General features: G+C 43.9%; 1 protein-coding gene and 1 pseudogene across 1 annotated transcript in view; one reads left to right on the top strand and one right to left on the bottom strand.

Moving 5' to 3' along the window:
* ena (enabled) overlaps positions 1-19,276 on the top strand; it is a 393,478-nt gene that overhangs the window by 964 nt on the left and 373,238 nt on the right. The window lies entirely within an intron of this gene.
* On the bottom strand, positions 3,477-3,595 carry LOC137501573 (5S ribosomal RNA; annotated as a pseudogene).

Raw genomic sequence — 19,276 nt, forward strand, 5'->3', positions numbered from 1 at the left:
TAATAATATGGAATTAGGAGTTGCAGTTGTACATAGCTTTCCTTAATCGAGAATATTCTGAACCTATTTGTTGTTAGGTACATACCTTTCCTCTTTAGTTTTTTTTTTTTTTTTAATTTGGATCTTGCAGAAATTAGTGTAAATAACAGCTGTCCTCATATGTTTTGGCCTGTCAGATATGCCTTGTAACATTCTGTTTCATTTTGTGTTCTGTCATTGGATGGCCTGATTGCAAGAAGTTATATTTCGCAAATGATCAGAATACTGCTCTTTTTGTAATTTTGTATGTTTATTCTAACAGTTTTTTTTAACTTGGGAATTCATTTTTAAGTTTATATCTATGATGATTTGGCGGGACGTTGCTGCGATTTCTTCCTTGTCTTGATTGTTGTCGACTTCAGTGTGTATTCAAGTCTGTTTCTATATGATCCTGGCACCGATTTCTATTTTAAAAAATTAATATCCTTGAATCATTTGGCGGGAGATTGCAGTGATTTCTTCTGTCATGACTGACTTGGAAATTTCTTCCCTCATTTATCCGGAATTAGATGGTGATGTGAATTACAGTGCCACGCTGGATCAGCTGGGCAGTATGAGTCATTTCTCTAGGTTCTGAGTCCGCAGGAGGTAAACTGGGGGCGGGTGTGAACATCTGTTCTGGCAGGGATGAGCAACCTAGCACCATCAAGAGGGGGAGGGGTGTCTCTTTCTACCTTTTGGTCAGCCATGGTGTGGTGATATTAAATTAACAAAGAACAGCATGGCAATGTGAATGACATCAGGCCGGCCTGAATGCTGAATGCAGTATTTTGTTTTTAGTTGTAGTTCACGGTCTGAATTAATGAAATGGCATTCTATAATACTGCCTTACTGAACGACTACATTGAAATTCCACTTTAAGAAATCTCTGGGGGGGGGGGGGGGGGAGGGGGGCACCATGGCCGAATGACATAGTCTCTGGGTTTTTACTTAAGAACAATCGTGCTTAGATTCCCGGCCAATGCATGGGGGGAATTTGGAAGTGGTGGTGGTGGTGGTGATTGCTGTTTTAGGGATCAAAACATCCTTATCAGCCCCGGGTATTGGTTCGGGTTCCATGTATAACTGGTGATACCGTGGCATTGATCACGTAGGAGTCCAGGCTTGCTCTTTGCTCTATGCCCTTCGAGAGATCAAGGTAATAAACACGCACTTTATTGTTCTCAATCTGACGTGAGAGATGTATGGAAATAAGGCTACAAGTAACGAAGGCTCCATGGGTGAATGGCCAGTGTGCTGGACGTCGGTTGAGACGGCTCCGGCATCGTTTCCTGGTCAGTTAATCCCTCTGGCTCGGGTACTGGTTATTTATGTTTGCCTTAATACACTTATTGTTACTTACACACAAAACACCACAGTACCAACCACCAGAGAAACCCGCAATGGATAGTACTGTAGCCTATATCCCTCCAAAAAGGGTTCGCATCAGGAAGGGCATCCGATCATAAAACTGAGCCAGATCCACAGTCAATTGTCGTCCCCAATAAATTCTGATAAGGCCAGGATGAAGAAGAGGAAGTCGAAAGTTATTGTAGGTTAGTCATTTTCTTCTGTCTTGAGCCTGGTCCCTGTTTAGTTTCCGACTTCGCCTACTTGCCAGTTCCGAAGATTTTTCTTATGTTCCAATAATAATCATAATGTTATTTGTTTTACGTCCCACTAACTACTTTTTAAGGTCTTCGGAGACGCCGAGGTGCCGGAATTTAGTCCCGCAGGAGTTCTTTTACGTGCCATCTACCGACACGGGGCTGTCGTATTTGAGCACCTTCAAATACCACCGGACTGAGCCAAGATCGAACCTGCCAAGTTGGGGTTAGAAGACCAGCGCCTTAACCGTCTGAGCCACTCAGCCCGGCGTATGTTCCATCATAGTAAATTTGGACAATCTAAAGTTGACCGAACAAGTGGCCGCGCGGCTTGGGTCGCGTAGCTATCCGCGTGTATTCGGGAGATAGTGGGTTCGAAGCCCATTGTGGGCGGTCCTGAATATGGTTCCCGTGGTTTCCCATTTTTACACCAGGCAAATACTGGGGCTGTACCTTACTAAAGGCCACGGTCACTTCCTTCCCACTCTTAGCTCTTATCCCGTCGTCGCCATCTTATCAGTGTCAGTGCGAGGGAAAGCAAAGATAACCTTAATTAAATAAGAAAATTGGTGTAATTTATTGAATATCTGGCTCCTTGGCCGAACAGTCGGTGGCAAGGCCTTCGGTTTAGAATGTCCCGAGTTCGATTTCCGGCCGGATGGAGGATTTTAATCACGTCTGGTTAATTCCTCTGGCATGAGGACTGGATGTTTGTCTTTTTTCCAGCATAATTCTCTTTATACACACACAAAACACAGTCTACTGCCAATAACCACCGAAACACACACAAATGAATACACATAGGGTTGGCGTCAGGTGGGCGTTCGGCGTGAAGTAGGGCCAAGTATACATGTGCGACGCAGTTCGCACTCGCGCGTCTACCAAGCTGTGGGAAATCCGGCGGTAGAAGAAGAGGTATAATTAAGCTTGTAATTGAAAATACTTGCTTCAGGTCAGGATATTGGCTTTGCGAATAAGTCATAGCCACCATTGTACTCAAAGTGGAGAAGCAACTGTAGTCGTGACAATTGCTGCTGTTATTGTCGGATTTTTCGGCTGCTAAAAAGTAGGCGGATTTCTTACTTGTAACTACAGCGGCTCACAGTAAAAAAAAATGGTACACTTCGTACAGATGATATTTGGTAAGAATGACGAGTATTAACCACCTAATGTATTTCATTTGTCATCCATCCCGTATTGAGGATTTATGGAGATCCACGTTATTACTCCGTACGTATCCGCAGTAGCATTGTAAATTAACTCCATAGTGAAAGAGGTATGCTAGGAGAATGCTGGGGCTGCACCATAATTAAGGCCACGGGCGCTTCCTTCCGACCCCTAGCCCTTTCCTATCACATCGTTGCCATAAGACCTATCTGTGTCGGTACGACGTAAAGCAGTTGTTGATCCAGTTGTTCCTCATAGATCTATATGGAAAATGAACAAGGTCAGTCGTCTGTAGCTGGTAATTTTCCTTCACCATCAGGGTAACTCTTTGCGTGACATCGGCAAAAATAGTGAATCGCAGTCGCTCTACGTCTATAATGTTGTTAATCGCATTCGTTAGGAGAATAGAGTAGAAAACAAGGAGAAATATAGTGCCTAGAGAAATAGTCTCTGCATCAAGATGATCGGTCGATTCGATTTCCAGTAATAACTGTCCTGCGATGATTTCATTGCCGCCATCCAGGATGTATTCTGCATCCTGAAACAGGATCCGATGTTAATTTTTCCTCATCAGATCACATTCTCAAAAGTCTTATATTACGTGTATTTCATCACATGCACTAATGCACTTCTTACGCTGTTAGGAAGAGTGTTACTCTAATTTAGATTTCCATATTATTATTGAGCCAACGGCACGTGGTGTTCCCAAGCGGTCACCCACCCAAGTATTGACCACGCCCAATGTTGCTTAACTGCGCTGATCGGACGAGAGTCGGTGTATTCAACATGGTATGGCCGTTGAGATGGGATGATATATAGGGAATGGACACAAGCCAGATATGACCTACGTCATGTATTGACAAGATATGCCATACACGGTTTCCATCATCGAATATGCCTAACAGATAAATCCCATGACCCAGACGATAACTGCAAGTGTAAATTATGCGGAACCTACTGTGACCGATATCATCTGATACTGTGCAACAAAAGGCAAAACTCTTTGACAAGTTTCTGTAAGAACTAAATGCGCATTGTGCGAAATTTATCATATTCTTTTATTAATTTATTTTATTAATTCGACGTCCTCCAGGAAAAGTCCTCTCAGTTTTAATGACTGCGTTGATGGGGTGAAAGTTCCTTTTGAGGATCATTGTAAGTATCTAGGTGTTAATATAAGGAGAGATCTTCATTGGAGTATTCACATAAATGGGATTGTAAATAAAGGGTACAGATCTCTGCACATGGTTATGAGGGTGTTTAGTGGGTTGTAGTAAGGATATATAGGAGAGGGCATATAAGTCTCTGGTAAGACCCAACTAGGGTATGGTTCCAATGTATGGGGCCCTCAAGAGGATTACCTGATTCAAGAACTGGAAAAAATCCAAAGAAAAGCAGCTCGATTTGTTCTGGGTGACTTCCGACAAAAGGGTAGCGTTACAAAAATGTTGCAAAGTTTGGACTGGGAAGACTTGGGAGAAAGAAGGCGAGCTGCTCGACTAAGTGGTATGTTCCGAGCTGTCAGTGAAGAGATGGCGTGGAATGACATTAGTAGACGAATAAGTTTGAGTGGCGTTGGAATTCAAGAGGACAAATTGGGCCAAATATTCATTTATAGGAAGGGGAGTTAGGGATTGGAATAACTTACCAAGGGAGATGTTCAATAACTTTCCAATTTCTTTGAAATCCTGTAAGAAAAGGCTAGGAAAATAACAGATATGGAATCTGCCACCTGGGTGACTGCCCTAAATGCGGATCAGTATTGATTGATCGATCTCGTAGTCCTGTATTATCACGCTCAGAGTGTAGAGCTGGCAACTATGTACCACATAGCCGGCTTACTTTGGCTTGATACTTGGAGGCCAAGCCAAGCCGTGGGCATTACATAAGGCTTGTAGAACCCACATTCTCTTTGGTAGAACCTGTATAGAGCAGTTGCGGAAATAGGTGAACAGTAAGCGAACTGCGTTACCATTCGGCATTCCAATGGTGTGGCGAGAACACCCAGACAACAGTACTCACTGCTACTTCTGTTCTGTGAATGTGAAAGGATTTAATAGCAGCAACAAAAGTATCATAGTATATCCAAGCAATATTGACCTGCAATTTTATCCGTTCCTCACGGCACCAGTACCACAGCGTCCAGAACATTTACAAGGTTGTCACTCTTCGAATCTGACGCAGAAACGGCGGGCACTAACTCTGACTGTGATTTCTCCCCTGAATGTGTTGAAAAAAGAACCGAGACTGCTCGAGCAAAGTGCATTAAATGACTTCATTCGAGATCTTGGCCTTACAAAGGAATCCGCCGAGTTACTCGGGTCTAGACTTCGTGAAAGGAACATGTTGGCACCAGGGACGACGTACTATTGGTACAGACCTCGCGAACAAGAATTTACACCTTTCTTTTCTGAAGAGGGAGCCTTGATTTACTGCAACAACATTCCGGAGGTTATCTTAAAACTACGAGCACCAGGGTATGACCCTATTGACTGGAGACTTTTCATCGACGCCTCCAAGCGTAGTTTGAAGTGCGTCCTTCTTCACAATAAAAACAAACTTGCATCCATTCCCGTTACCCATTTGGTTATTATGCGAGAAACACTGAAATCTCGAAATGCTGTTGTGTAAACTGAAGTACCAGGAACACAAGTGGCAAGTGTGTGGTGATTTCAAAGTGTTAGGTTTGCAAGTAGGTTACCCAAAGCACCCTTGCTTTCTGTGTGAGTGGGACAGTCGAGCAAGGTTACATCACTGAACTCAAAAAGAATGGCCACGTAGACAGTGGATTGTAGGGTCGAAAAACATAAAACAAGAAACTCTTGCTCATAAGAACAAAATACTGTTACCTCCGCTTCATACCAAACTAGGGCTTATGAAACAATTCGTTAAGGCCCTAAACAATGAAGGTGAATGCTTTCAGTACCTGTTTCATCGATTCCCAGGCATCAGTAATTCCAAAATCTAGGAGGGTATTTTCACAGGTCCAGATATCAGAAAACTTCTTTCTGATGCTAATTTTGAAGACGTTCTGTGCGCTGCAGAGCGATCGGCCTGGACAGCATTTCGGAATGTGGTCAAAAACGTTCTTGGAAACACAAAGGATTCAGACTACAAACAAATGGTGGATAGATTGCTTGCAAAGTGAGCTTGAAAGTGAACATGTTACATTCACATCTGGACTATTTCCCTGAGAACCTAGGAATGCTGAGCGAAGAACAAGGAGTAAGATTCCATCAGGATCTACAGGAAATGGAACAAAAATATGCCGGCAGATTACTGCTGGTTGCTAAATAGAGAAGGTCCAACTGTTCCTCACACACGAAAAGCAAGGCGAAGACGTTTCTTATACTAAGGTAGGACATTAAAAAATTGAAACCTTAGACTTACCATTCTTAGTACGTTATGGGGCTTGATGCGTGGTAAGTTTTGGTCCATGTGGCTGTGTTTTTTCTACAGTTCTGTTAACACAATACACGACATATCTTTATATTATGTTCATTAGTATACCAGTGTAAGATAGGAGTGTTCAGATCGGTGAAAATAATAAAGAAGCGTTCGTTGTATGTGATAATCTTGCATGTGCGCGTGCTGCATATTTATCAAATTTTCATTTTGAATTTGCACAAAAACCTGATATGATAGGGGAAAACTGACCAGTTCCGGAATCAGCATGCCCGAAATATAAAAGATCACTATGTAAACTTCATGTTAATGATCGGAAAGTTTGAATTCGCAGGTCAGTGTGGTGCGTAACCCAACGTTTAAGTGTTCTAAACTTGCCTAGAAAGTAGTAATCATCTTGTAAAAAAAAAAAAAAAAAAAAAAAAAAAAAAAAAAAAAAAAAAAAAAAAAATGGCATGTCCTGAAGCTGTTAGGTGAGTCCTTCGTACAGATTTCCATGGTCGAGTAGAGAGGAGTAAATCGTACATCAGCACGAAAAAAAAAAAATAGTTGCCAGTTTGCATCATGTGTCGGGTGGTACTGTGGACGAAAGAGGCTGCCTGGCCGAGGCGGTAAAGGTGTGCTCGGTTCACCCGGAAGGACGTGGGTTCGATTCCCCGTCAAGGAAGTCGTAAAATTTATGAAACGAGATTTCCACTTCCGCAGGTGCACATGGCTCTGAGGTTCACTCAGCCTACACAAAGGCGGCCGGGCGTAGAGCTAACCCCTTACCCCACCAAGTGTCGAGGTTACGGATAGTGGAAGCCTTTACCTTTCACCCATCCAGGGGCCTTCATAACTTTGCTTGCTATGGACGAATGTGGACACTGAGAAAGAACCTGAAAACAAACGCAGTAAAGTTCGGCGCGAAGTGCTGTTTCTCATTTTATCAAGACAGTGATAGGAAACGTAAGGCTCCGGTATACAGTGTTGCCAACATAGCGGATTTTCCGCTAAACTTGGCGGAATTAGAAGACTGTCGGCGGAGAAAAATATTTAGCGGACAGCGGATTTTTTGGTGGAATTCTAGATTTATTATAGCGGAATTTAGTGTTTTATAAATTTTAGGGCTTTTAAAAAAAATTTGTACTCCAGTCTATCTCCGAGCTATTCCGTATTTCTTATCAGGAGCTAGCAGTCACCTGAGGAAAACGTGTTATTTGGATTTGATGTTATGAGATCATGGTATCATAAATTTGTAATGAGTGGGGAAAGGTTACTTATCTCTTAGTTGACGAATGACGACAGATAATGAAACTGAGAGAGTAGTATTTATATTTATGATATGAAGGAAGACCCGTTTAATGAACTGGCTTGTTTTGTGTGTGGACCATGAAGTAGGGGATTCACCTAGTTTGCACCCGGCACTAAAAAGCCTACAAGTTTTAGCTCGCCGGCTCGCAGGCAGGGGTAATCCCAGTGAAACTCACAGATCAGGCAAGTGCAGATATTTACATTATTATTATTATTATTATTATTATTATTATTATTATTATTATTATTATTATTGCTCATTTTCATTACTAATTATTTGAGATCGGATTTCTTGGCGGAATTTTAGCGGATTTTTAGTAGTATTTAGCGGATCTTGAAAATACAAGTTGGCAACATTGCCGGTATACTTACGTATTGCTACTCTACGATAGTCCTCATGTACTCGATACTCCTCTACAGTCCCCAGTCTGTGATTTGTTAAGAAAAATACCCGCAAACGTGCAATGTCTAACAAGAACGACCGTAAGGGAGCCATTCGAAAGGAATGGGATAAACATTGAACTCTGCTTTTGTGGAAAGTTTGTTCTTCGATGCCAGACAAGCATTACGACGGCGAGAAAGATCGGTGATCGTCACAGAAGGTACTGATTGTACGCAGATGTGCCTCAGAGACACAAAACTTACTCCCTAGAGCTTGCATTCGGGAGATGGTGGGTTCGAATCCTTGACGTTGGCAGCCCTGCAGATGGTTTTCCATTTTCACACCAGGCAAATGCTGGGTCTGTACTTTAATTAAGACCATGGCCGCTTCCTTCCCAGTCCTAGCCTTTTCCCATCCTTGCGTTGCTGAAAACCTTGAATGTGTTAGTGCGTCGTTAAACCGCTAGCAAAAAAAAAGAGGTTATTCTCGATTGCGAGTAAATGATGCCTATGGTGATGAGCATTGCTTACGGATTTACTTTTATACTCGTGTATCTGAGATCGAATTGTATTCGAGTCAGTTGATATTTTATGAATTTATCGTGCCTCTAGACTGAGTCGATAGATTTACTGACGTGTTTAAGGGCAGAATAAATTTTTCTTTTTATGACAATGAATAATAATAATAATAATAATAATAATAATAATAATAATAATTTTTATTTTTATTAATTTCATGTGGCTATTTCTAGTCGAGAGCAGCCCTTGTAAGGCAGACCCTCCGATGAGAGTGGGCGGCATCTGCCATGTGTAGGTAACTGCGTGGTATTGTGGTGGAGGATAGTGTTATGTGTGGTGTGTGAGTTGCAGGGATGTTGGGGACAGCACTAACACCCAGCCCCCGGGTCATTGGAATTAACCAATGAAGGTAAACATCCCCGACCCGGCCGGGAATCGAACCCGGGACCCTCTGCACCGAAGGCCAGTACGCTGACCATTCAGCCAACGAGTCGGACAATGAATAGTTAAAATGGTGTTAAACACTGACATTTCTTATGTTAATAGAGTTTCCTAAAAACAGCTTTGTCCCGTCCGTCCGTTCTACTGGACCGATTTGCTTCATTTTTTTAAATTCTCTCCGGAATTGCCTGCCATTGAATCATCAGACACTGATAAGTCTGAAGTTCAGGCAACTTTGAGAAATCATAAAATCAAGTCATTAAAATTATCACTCCTATAATTGCAGGCGGCCGGCCCCGTGGTGTAGGGGTAGCGTGCATGCCTCTTACGCGGAGGCCCTGGGTTCGATTCCCGGCCAGGTCAGGAATTTTTACCTGGACCTGAGGGCTGGTTCGAGGTCCACTCAGCCTACGTGATTAGAATTGAGGAGCTATCTGACGGTGAGATTGCAGCCCCGGTCTAGAAAGCCAAGAATAACGGCCGAGAGGATTCGTCGTGCTGACCACACGATACATCGTAATATGCAGGCCTTCGGGCTGAGCAGAGGTTGCTTTGTAGGCCAAGGCCCTTCAACGGCTGTAGTGCCATGGAGTTTGGTTTCTTTTTTAATAATTGCAGGCGTGGGCTTACCCTAGCCCGCAATACAATCTGCACCTAGCGGGTTGCACTCAGTCGAGGAGCAATATCTTTACTAAGGATATCGACGAACCTGAACAATTAGAAACGACGGCGGCTATAGGCAAACGTGCAATTTCAACCAAATGAGGTACACATATGATTTAATACCATCTGGAGAGAAATGCCATGGGGTTAAGACACACCACGCACCCATAGCGATGGAGTGGGGAGAGACTGACATGTAAAAATAATCGAAAACAACCTATATTAATGTCGAATCCATAGTTTTTTGGGTGACTGAAATGAATAGTGACACTCCGGATGACATTTAAGCCCAAGTTCAGCCAACATCGGTATGCGGGGTGAGAAGGGGTGAAAAAGAAAATGTCCAAAATGACCGAGATCAGTATTGAAATCACAGTTTAGGGGTTCTCTAGGCTTATTGATGACGGCCCCAATGACATGTCTAGCGCGACGTGTAAATACAAGCATTTATCACTCATTTTTATTATTTGAAAGAATCATTTTCTTCCCAGACAATCTGGGTTGCCACAAGTACTAAGTTCCTCGCGAATCAAAATAATCTAAAACTAGATTAAACACTGAACAATAACTCTGAAGCTACAAAATAGTTCGTAGCTGCGCGGTTTAGTCACGTAGCTGTCAGCTTGCGTTCGTGGAATAGTGAGTTCGAACCCCATTCGGCAGCTCTGAATGTGATTTTCTATGGTTTTCTATTTAAATACCATGCAAATGTATCTTAATTAAGGCCACGGTCACTTCCCACTCCTAGCTCTTTCCTATCTCATCGTTGCCGTAAGACCTATCTGTGTCGGTCCGACGTAAACAAATAGTAAAAAAGTAAAAGTTCGTAAAATATCAATCAACGTCACAATAAAGAAATGACAAAAATTAATTCACACATAATTAACAGGTAATACAAATCCTAAAAATAAACGTTCAAAAAAAGTACCCGGGCAGCGCATGTAGCAATTTTATATCAGTACACGTTATCCGACCTATTTAAAACGAATGCTGCGGATCAGCACGGGCACTCTAATTGTTATTATTATATTCATCGTCATAATCATCATCGTCAGATATCATTCCTCGCATATACAGTGCATTGCTGCAAAATTCTCGTATAAACATTGAACATTCTGCAATGTGAAACTAGAACTGGGAAAGTTGCCGTCTCAGTATTTGCCTGGAGTAAAATATGATAGTCGTAGGAGGATGACACACTCAGAACTACAACTGAAAGTCATTTAGGCCAGACGAACTACCGATCTTCGATTTCTGTAGTCTTCACAGGGTTCGTTGGCTGTAAAAGTTTCCATTGCTGAAATCGCTCGACTTGTCGAAATATTACAAGCAATGATTTATGCTTTTCCTAATATGTTTATAAGGCATATTTTAATTCCATTTTGTTTCTTACCCCAGAGGCTAGTAGTTATATCCTCTGGAAATGCCACCTAACATTGGTCCTGGGAAAACCCTAAAAATGGAGTGCTATAATGAGGTATTCTGGGTAAAGTATGGAGTGAAATAGTTGGCTATTGTTTTCCCACAATGGGCCCTTTTAAATAACACCTACCGGGTTAGTTGGCCGTGCGGTGACGGGCGCGCAGTTGTGAGCTTGCATCCGGGAGATAGTGGGTTCGAATTCCCACTATCGGCAGCACTGAAGGTGGTTTTCCGTAGTTTCCCATTTTCACACGAGGCAAATTCTGGGCCTGTACTTTAATTACGGCCATGGCCGCTACCTTTCCACTCCTAGCCCTTTCCTATCCCATTGTCGCCAGAGGACCTATCAGTGTCGGTGCGACATAAAACAAATTGTAAAAATAAATAACACTTTTCGCTGCTTTCATAGTCGCTGGCCGTGCCCTGAATACTATTGTTACTCAAGCTCCATATTACAGCCATAAAATTATAAGTGAAACACAGTGAAAGCTTCGTTTGTCCTTGCTAAAACGACACACAGTCGATTAAATGTTCACTGCCGGGAACTGCCTAGCCTTTATCTATGGCCATATGTAGAAGTACTGCGTCAGATTACAATACCGGCAGTAGACACTACTACTAAACTAGTTTTTCCACGAACTTGCTACGCAGGCGTAGCAGGGGGAGAGGTGATACTACCACGTGGGGCGTCCCAGGTGGCGGATAGGGGGGTCCTAACCGGCTTGCCGGCGGACTTGAGGGAAATAAAATACCTCTCGCGGACCAAACACACTACCCCCTGCGGGTGGGGGACGCACATGTAAAATACACCCGCAGTATCCCCTGCCTGTCGTAAGAGGCGACTAAAAGGGGCGACCAAGGGATGATTGAATTAGAACCATGAAACTACTTTTGATTCGTACCATCAAGCGGGGAACACCATAGGTTGCCTGTACTTGCGAGTACTACCACTATATTAGGTACGAAATAGGTTTGTGATTAGTAGCAGTATAGAGCCTGGTCTGGGGGTTTTCCAGTACCCGTGCGTCGTACCCATGTGAGCAACACCGCGGGTCTGGGCGTTGCTTGTGAGTTGTGCCACTATATGAGCGACACCGTATGTCTGCGTTGCCTGTGATTAGTACGCACTATGTGAGGAGCACCACGGGGCCCGTGGGACGGGCACCCGTGACTAGTACACCTAGGTGAGGAAACTCATCGGTTTGCGTTGGCTATGAGTGGTGCCATTGTGTGCGAAACACCATAGGTCTGCGTTACCTGTACGAAGTACAATACTTATGAGTAGTACCATTTTGTGTGGAACATCGTGAGTCTTTGCTACTTTTGATTAGTACCCCAACATGACAAATACCATGGTTCTACGTTACTCGCGACATGTACCATTCTGTGGGGTCTTATTAGTGTATTTTGCACCCCTGTAGACATCAAGCATCATTGTGCTTTATAAGTGGTGCCTTGGTCAGTAATACTATTATTCACGATCTTTTTTTGTGTCTGATCCACTGTTTTTTTGGTAGGTTTCATGTACATCCATTCATTCTTCATGACATTTTTATTTTATTTTGGTCAGTGGATGAATTTGAATTTTTTGTTATTTCATTTCGTACCATTAGGGGCCGATGACCTCGATGTTAGGCCCCTTTAAACAACAAGCATCATCATCATCATCAAACTAGTTTTTATTCCTTCCCTGAACGGGAAGGCGGACCTCCTAGAGGGTGACGCCGTCTCACACGCCAGGAGATTGTAACGGAGGAGATGTGCGGAGAAGGTGAGAGGGTTGCTGGTCGTGGCTTGTACTAGGAACTGTCGCGGCATTCTCCTTAGTGCAGGAAAATGGAAAACCATTCTTAGGACAGCCGACGGTGGGACCAGCCCCCTTCAGAGGCGTAGAGCCGTGGCCACCCCTCCTCTGCTCGGTTGTGCGGTCGGAGTGCAGAGCTGTCGGACCACGGACTAGCCGTGGCCACTTGTGGGCCCAGACCCACTCTGCACCCGCTAACCGATGGGCAGTAGACAGATTGCAATACCTACAGTGGATATTAAATAATGTCTTGTCTCTGTTGTTGCGTGTGTGTTAAGCCCGGCGTGTAGCTGCTTTTTCACGTGTGAAGAATAGTTTAATTTTGAAGTTTTAGGCTACTGAAAATGGGGAAACTTTGAGGTTTTAAGACTATACGAGTGCTGTATTTACGTTATGATCTTTCGAAAATCCCAAACCATTCTCTAAATCCCTAAACGATAGTGAAGGTCAGTACTGTAGCCTCAACGTTGCTTGGACAGGAAGAACCTTCACACGTACTGTTCGCTTGAGCAGTTACCGGTATGTTATTTGTTTTGACAACTGTCTTCCTTGAAAAGTATTTGCGCGTCTACAAGTGTGTCTGACACTGGAATATTTTGTCAGATTATGACTTGTTTCTATTTTCCAGGTAGCGTTGCCAGTTTAGCCGTCCGTTACTTTGTCACGCGTTCGAAGGGTTTCGTGTAATTGTCGTTCTAATGGAATGGCTTCGCGCTTATTTAGGAAATTTAGACATATTCTTGTTTGAGTCACGAGAAATTTCGCTTTTCGAACTTACTCTGTTTTAGAAACTAACTCTTAAGAGCTGCCCTCCGCTAGAGCCACTCCGTAGTACCGTATAAGGTGGTAATTATTATTTCAAGAGGAAGTACAACTAGGCAACCATCCTCTATATAACACTAATCAGAGAAAGAAAAGAATGGTGCCGGGCTGAGTGGCTCAGACGGTTGAGGCGCTGGCCTTCTGTCCCCAACTTGGCAGGTTCGATCCTGGCTCAGTCCGGTGGAATTTGAAGGTGCTCAGATACGTCAGACTCGTCTCGGTAGATTTACTGGCACGTAAATGAACTCTTGCAAGGCTAAATGCCGGCACCGTAAAATTAATTAGTGAGACTAAAAACTATTATTATTATTATTATTATTATTATTATTATTATTATTATTATTATTATTATTATTATAAAATGCAACGGATCCGGTACTTCGAAAAATGAAGGTATCGGCCAAAGGAAAAGACCACGAAGGGCGTGAAAATTAGACTTCCTAGCCCTCAAATGCCCCAATAGCGTCAGGGTCGAAAAAGAAAGAGTTGACCAAGGGTGGTCGGATAGGATAGAATGAAAGTAAGGAACCTGGCACAAGCAAGGGGAAGCAACTCTAGGACTCAGCTAAGGGCCCTGTGATCGCCACCCACGCTCCCAAGTTAAGAGCCCCTGGGGCACCTTTTAGTCGCCTCCTACGACAGGCAGGGATTACCGTGGGTGTTATTCTACCGCCCTAACACCGAATAAGACACGATTTATGTTAGGGCAGAATATTATACGTATATTGAGAACGTGAATTGTGGTCGTGATGACTGTTGTTAAGAGGCCTGCCTTCTAGGTCACCGGCGCCGGACGTGAATTAGTCTTCTGTTGTAGATACATTGGCTATTTGGAAATTGATGTATATCCAACCCTTATCCATTTATCTACGGAGTCGGGTATAAAGCGAGATGAATCTTCGTAGCGAGTTTTTACGACCGGTTTCACTTCCCGACGTCAACCTCATCAGGGGAGTTAATGAGATGAAATAAATGACGTGATATATGATAGTAGGAAGGGAGAGGGTGAAACCTGGCGCCGACACACAGACTCCTCCTGTCGAATAGCACCAAGGGATCTGCCCAAGTCTTAACTTCTCCATTTGATGGAAGAATCACCATCAGCTGCGTCGTATGCCTTCAGTGCATATGAGCACTGCGAAGAGGTTTGGAATTACCCCTGTGGGTGGGGGATGCAGACGAAGAATATGCCCACAGTGTCCCCTACTTATTGTAAGAGGCGACTAAAATGGACGACCTAGACGAGGAAATGGATTGTGGCTTGGGTACCATGTATTGTATCGCCTGTGGATGGGAGGGGCTGAATACATCCACAGGTGATCCCTGCCAGTCGTGGAAGGCGAACTAAAGGTGTTCTGTGGTCATCGGTTCCCTCTTTATTTTTTATTGTAGACCGAATCAAAATTTGACCTCCCGATGGTATCACCACCTTGACGAAGGCAAAATACATTTTGCCGGGTGTTTTGGAGGCTTGCGTGTTCAAATGATCCTTAGAGCTATGCCGGCGGGAGCATATGCTCCTGGTAGGGCCACCCAAGCCGGACAGGTCTAAGGTGATGATCCAGACTAAGAGTGATACCCTGGTCCTCCAGGTTGGGGGTTGGTACGTGGGGCTAACAACTCCATTACCACAAAACTACATATTGTTCAGAAACCAAATCAAGATAATCGGACGGTCCCAAACTTACGACGACTAAAGCGCGCTAAATGGCAACGATACGGATATATTGGAACATGGAATGTGAGAAGTATCTTTCTGGCCGGGGCTAGTAGAAAATTGGAGGAGGAATTACTTAAATATCAGATAGATGTGGCAGCATTACAGGAGATAAGATGGAAGACAATCGAGGTGACAGATCTACAGCACTACATTTTGTTCAATAGTGGGGAGGAAGAAAATAGAATAGGAACAGGGTTTATGGTCAAGAAATCGGTCAGTCATAATGTGATTGAATATGAAGCAATAAGCCCCAGACTATGCCGGTTAAGATTGAGAGGGAGATTTGCCAACATATCACTAATTAGTGTCCATGCACCAACAGAGGATGCCGATGAGGAAGAGAAAGAACATTTCTATGAAAAAATGGAGCAAGTATATGACAAGTTGCCCAAGTATGATGTTAAAGTTGTCCTAGGGGATTATAATGCCAAAGTAGGCAAAGAGAAAGAAAACCACCCAGTGGTAGGATATCATAGTAAACACCAAGAATCAAATGAAAACGGGTGGAAATTGATTGACTTTGCCTTTAGCAAGGAGCTGGTGATTAAGAGCACATGTTTTCCCCATAAGGAGATCCATAAAGAGACATGGATATCACCGGATGGTCTGACAAAGAACCAGATAGACCATGTGCTGATAGATGCGCGACATGCCTCCAATATAATGGATGTGAGAAGCATGCGTGGTGCAGACAGTGATTCAGATCACATACTGGTGAGGATCAAGTTCCGAGAAAGACTGGCAATTAAACCCAGGGACAGAGCTGAGCAGAACAAGATCTATACTGTAGAACTGTTAAGGGATGAGAAGAAGGAGGAAGAGTATAGAGACCGGCTGCAAAGAAAGCTACAGATGGGCAGAAACGGAGATGTGGACATCAACACAATGTGGGAGGAAACCAAGATAGCAATAAATACAACGGCGCAGGAAGTACTTGGAGAGAGATGGAAACAGAGTAGAAATAAATGGTATGACGAGGAAGTGGGTAAGGTTCTGGAAGAGAGAAATCTTGCCCGACAAAGAATGCTACAGAGACCCACTCGAAATAATATTGCAGTTTTTAAAGAGAAACGGAGAATAGCAAAGACATTGATAAGGAACAAGAAAAGAATAGAAGAAAAGGAGAGAGTGGATGAAATGCAGAAGAATTTTGAAAACAAACAAGGCAGAAAATTCTTCCATGGGGTTGGACAAGTAAAGAAGGGATATCAACCCAGAGTGAATATGCTTAAGGATGAGACTGATAGACTCATTGTTGGGAAAGAACGAATTCTGGAAAAATGGGCAAAACATTTCGAAACACTACTTTCTAGAGACCAATAAATGAAGAAAAAGAAGGATCAGACCGTATGGAAACTTCAGAGAGAGATGAGGAGGGTGAATATGGAGATGAGTGTGAGGAGGAAGAGATGGATGAGGAGAATGGAGATGAGGATGAAGACGATATGGGATCACCATAGATTTTAAACAAGCCTATGACAAAGTTAAGAGATCGACATTGTGGGAAACAATGAAGGAGTTTAAATTCCCACAGAAGTTAATAAAATTGACTAAGATGACCCTGGAGAACAACAGAAGTCAGGTAAAAGTGCAGGGAAGTCTGTCAAGATCTTTCAGAACCGAAGAAGGCCTAAGGCAGGGAGACCCCTTATCACCAGTGTTATTTAATCTAGTGTTGGAGAAAGCTGTAAGATCAGTAAATACTAATCCGGGTGGTAATATTTACAATAGACTGATCCAAATTTTGGCTTATGCAGACGATGTGGTGATATCTGCTAGAAGTAACGAGGCACTTACAACTGCCTTGAGGGAGCTGAAAGATGCGGCTGGGTCCTTGGGCTTGGAGATAAGTGACTCTAAATCTAAATATATGGTAACAGAGAGAAATGGAAGGAACACTGAAAAACTCCAAGTGGATGGTTACACCTTTGAAGCAGTAGATAGCTTCACATATCTTGGCTCAGTAATAACATCAGAAAATAAAGTTGAGACAAATATTGTAAATCGAATTAAGGCTGCCAACAGATCCTACAGGGCACTGAATTCCCTTCTGAGAAGTAAAAACTTAAGCAGGAAATTAAAACGGACTCTCTACAAAACAATAATTAAACCAGTGCTTATGTATGGGAGTGAGGCATGGGTATTGACTGAGGCCACAGAGAGGAGATTAAATGTGTGGGAAAGGAAAGTACTGAGGAAGATATTCGGACCGGTGAAGGAGGGAGATTTATGGAGAATCAGAACAAATGAAGAAATAAGATTATTGTATAAGGAGCCGGACTTGGTGACATCAATCAAAATGAGACGAATTGGATGGCTGGGGCATGTACAACGGATGGATGAGGGAAGACTTCCAAGGAAAGCACTGACAGGACACCCTGGGGGCAGGAGAAGGAGAGGTCGGCCCCGGATGAGATGGCTGGAGGATGTGGAGACTGATCTGAGGACCGTTGGAGTCAGGAGGTGGCGTAGGCGTGCTGAAGACCGGGATGACTGGAGAGCTGTGGTCAAGGAGGCCAAGGTCCTTAAAGGACCGTAGAGCCATGGAGTAAGTAAGTAAGTAAGTAAGTAAGAATCAAAATTTGATGTGCGTGCTGCTTGGAGAGGGGCCTCTTATCTGTGCGATTGTGCTGGAAATCTCGGATGTTATCCGCAGTCCAGTTGGGTGGGAGCGGCATGCACTCAGCAGTAATACGTATATCTGCCTGACAACGCAGAATGCCAGGGCATATTATTATTATCATTTTTTATCGTTTTAAATGTATACTTATCACTCCGTATACGCTATGGAGTACATGCTACTGCGGGTGATTTGATGAAGGGAGTCATAATATTCATTACCTCAGACCGTATTAGACATCGTCCAACATCGGCGCCCGAGCAGTACCTGCTCCGATCAGGTAGGCATTGCCTTGGCTGATTGGTTCGGCTACAGACGCCCCTGATCGGAGTGGCTGGCATTCGGGGAGGATGATTTCGGGCATGGTTCGGACCCCCACCCCAGACCACCCACCAGACAACACAGACTACGGTTACACTTCCATTACACACAGACTCCCCACCACTTTCCGAGCACGGGAGTGAGACCTCTACCCAGACCTCCCCATCCATTAATCACAAATACACTCAAACTCGTTTCTCCCGCCTTCCCCCCAAGATTTCCAGGCTCTCACAATCCGATATCACACTCCCACCTGATCACCAGACAACACAATCCACAATCACACCCTCACCACTCACAGACTCCCTGCCACTTCCCGAGCCCGGAAGTGAGACCCCTTCAATCTCACAACCGGGCAAGGACACACAAACAAAACATACTCAGTCTGGGAGCAGGCGTAACAAACCTGCCCCCAAGTCCAAGCCTACACCAACACGTAACACTTCCAAAACAGTTACACGACCCCGCCCACCCTCACTCGTAACTCAATGCTATAATTGCCTGAATCTAAACCACTCTGCAGCCTCTTGCTCAGATGCTACCCGCTTTAACAGGTGCGGCGGTCCTCACCGTCTCACTGTTTGCATGGTACCAAGGGACCAGGCGAGGTGTGCGAATTGCCATGGCAGTCACGCCGCCTCCTTCCCTGGCTGCCCGTTTCTAAAGAAGGCAATTAGAGCACACTACAGGCATTCACAACACTTGAATACTCACACCAACCCTCCCCCACTGTCCAGTCTCCAAGTCTCTCCCCTCTCGAACCCAGTACCAGCAACCCACCAGCATACTGTTCAACCAAGGTATGATTACTTCACCCTGCTAAACCTACTTCTCATCAAGTTACTCACGACCCCATACCCGCCTTCCTTGTCAAGCAGACAGCTAATAATTAGCTAATCCCCCCAGTATTAATCCTGCCCTGTACCAAGACGATTTAACTCCTCATCTACATTACAAGCCCTCATCAGAACCACCACCACAGCACTAGCACCTAATGTCAACCCCCTACCACCTCTCCCTCACTCGTTCTGAGCACTGTTAACAAAAGGAAAAAAAAAAGTTACGACAATAAG

Source organism: Anabrus simplex, chromosome 7, assembly GCF_040414725.1.
Source record: "Anabrus simplex isolate iqAnaSimp1 chromosome 7, ASM4041472v1, whole genome shotgun sequence".
Taxonomy (NCBI): domain Eukaryota; kingdom Metazoa; phylum Arthropoda; class Insecta; order Orthoptera; family Tettigoniidae; genus Anabrus; species Anabrus simplex.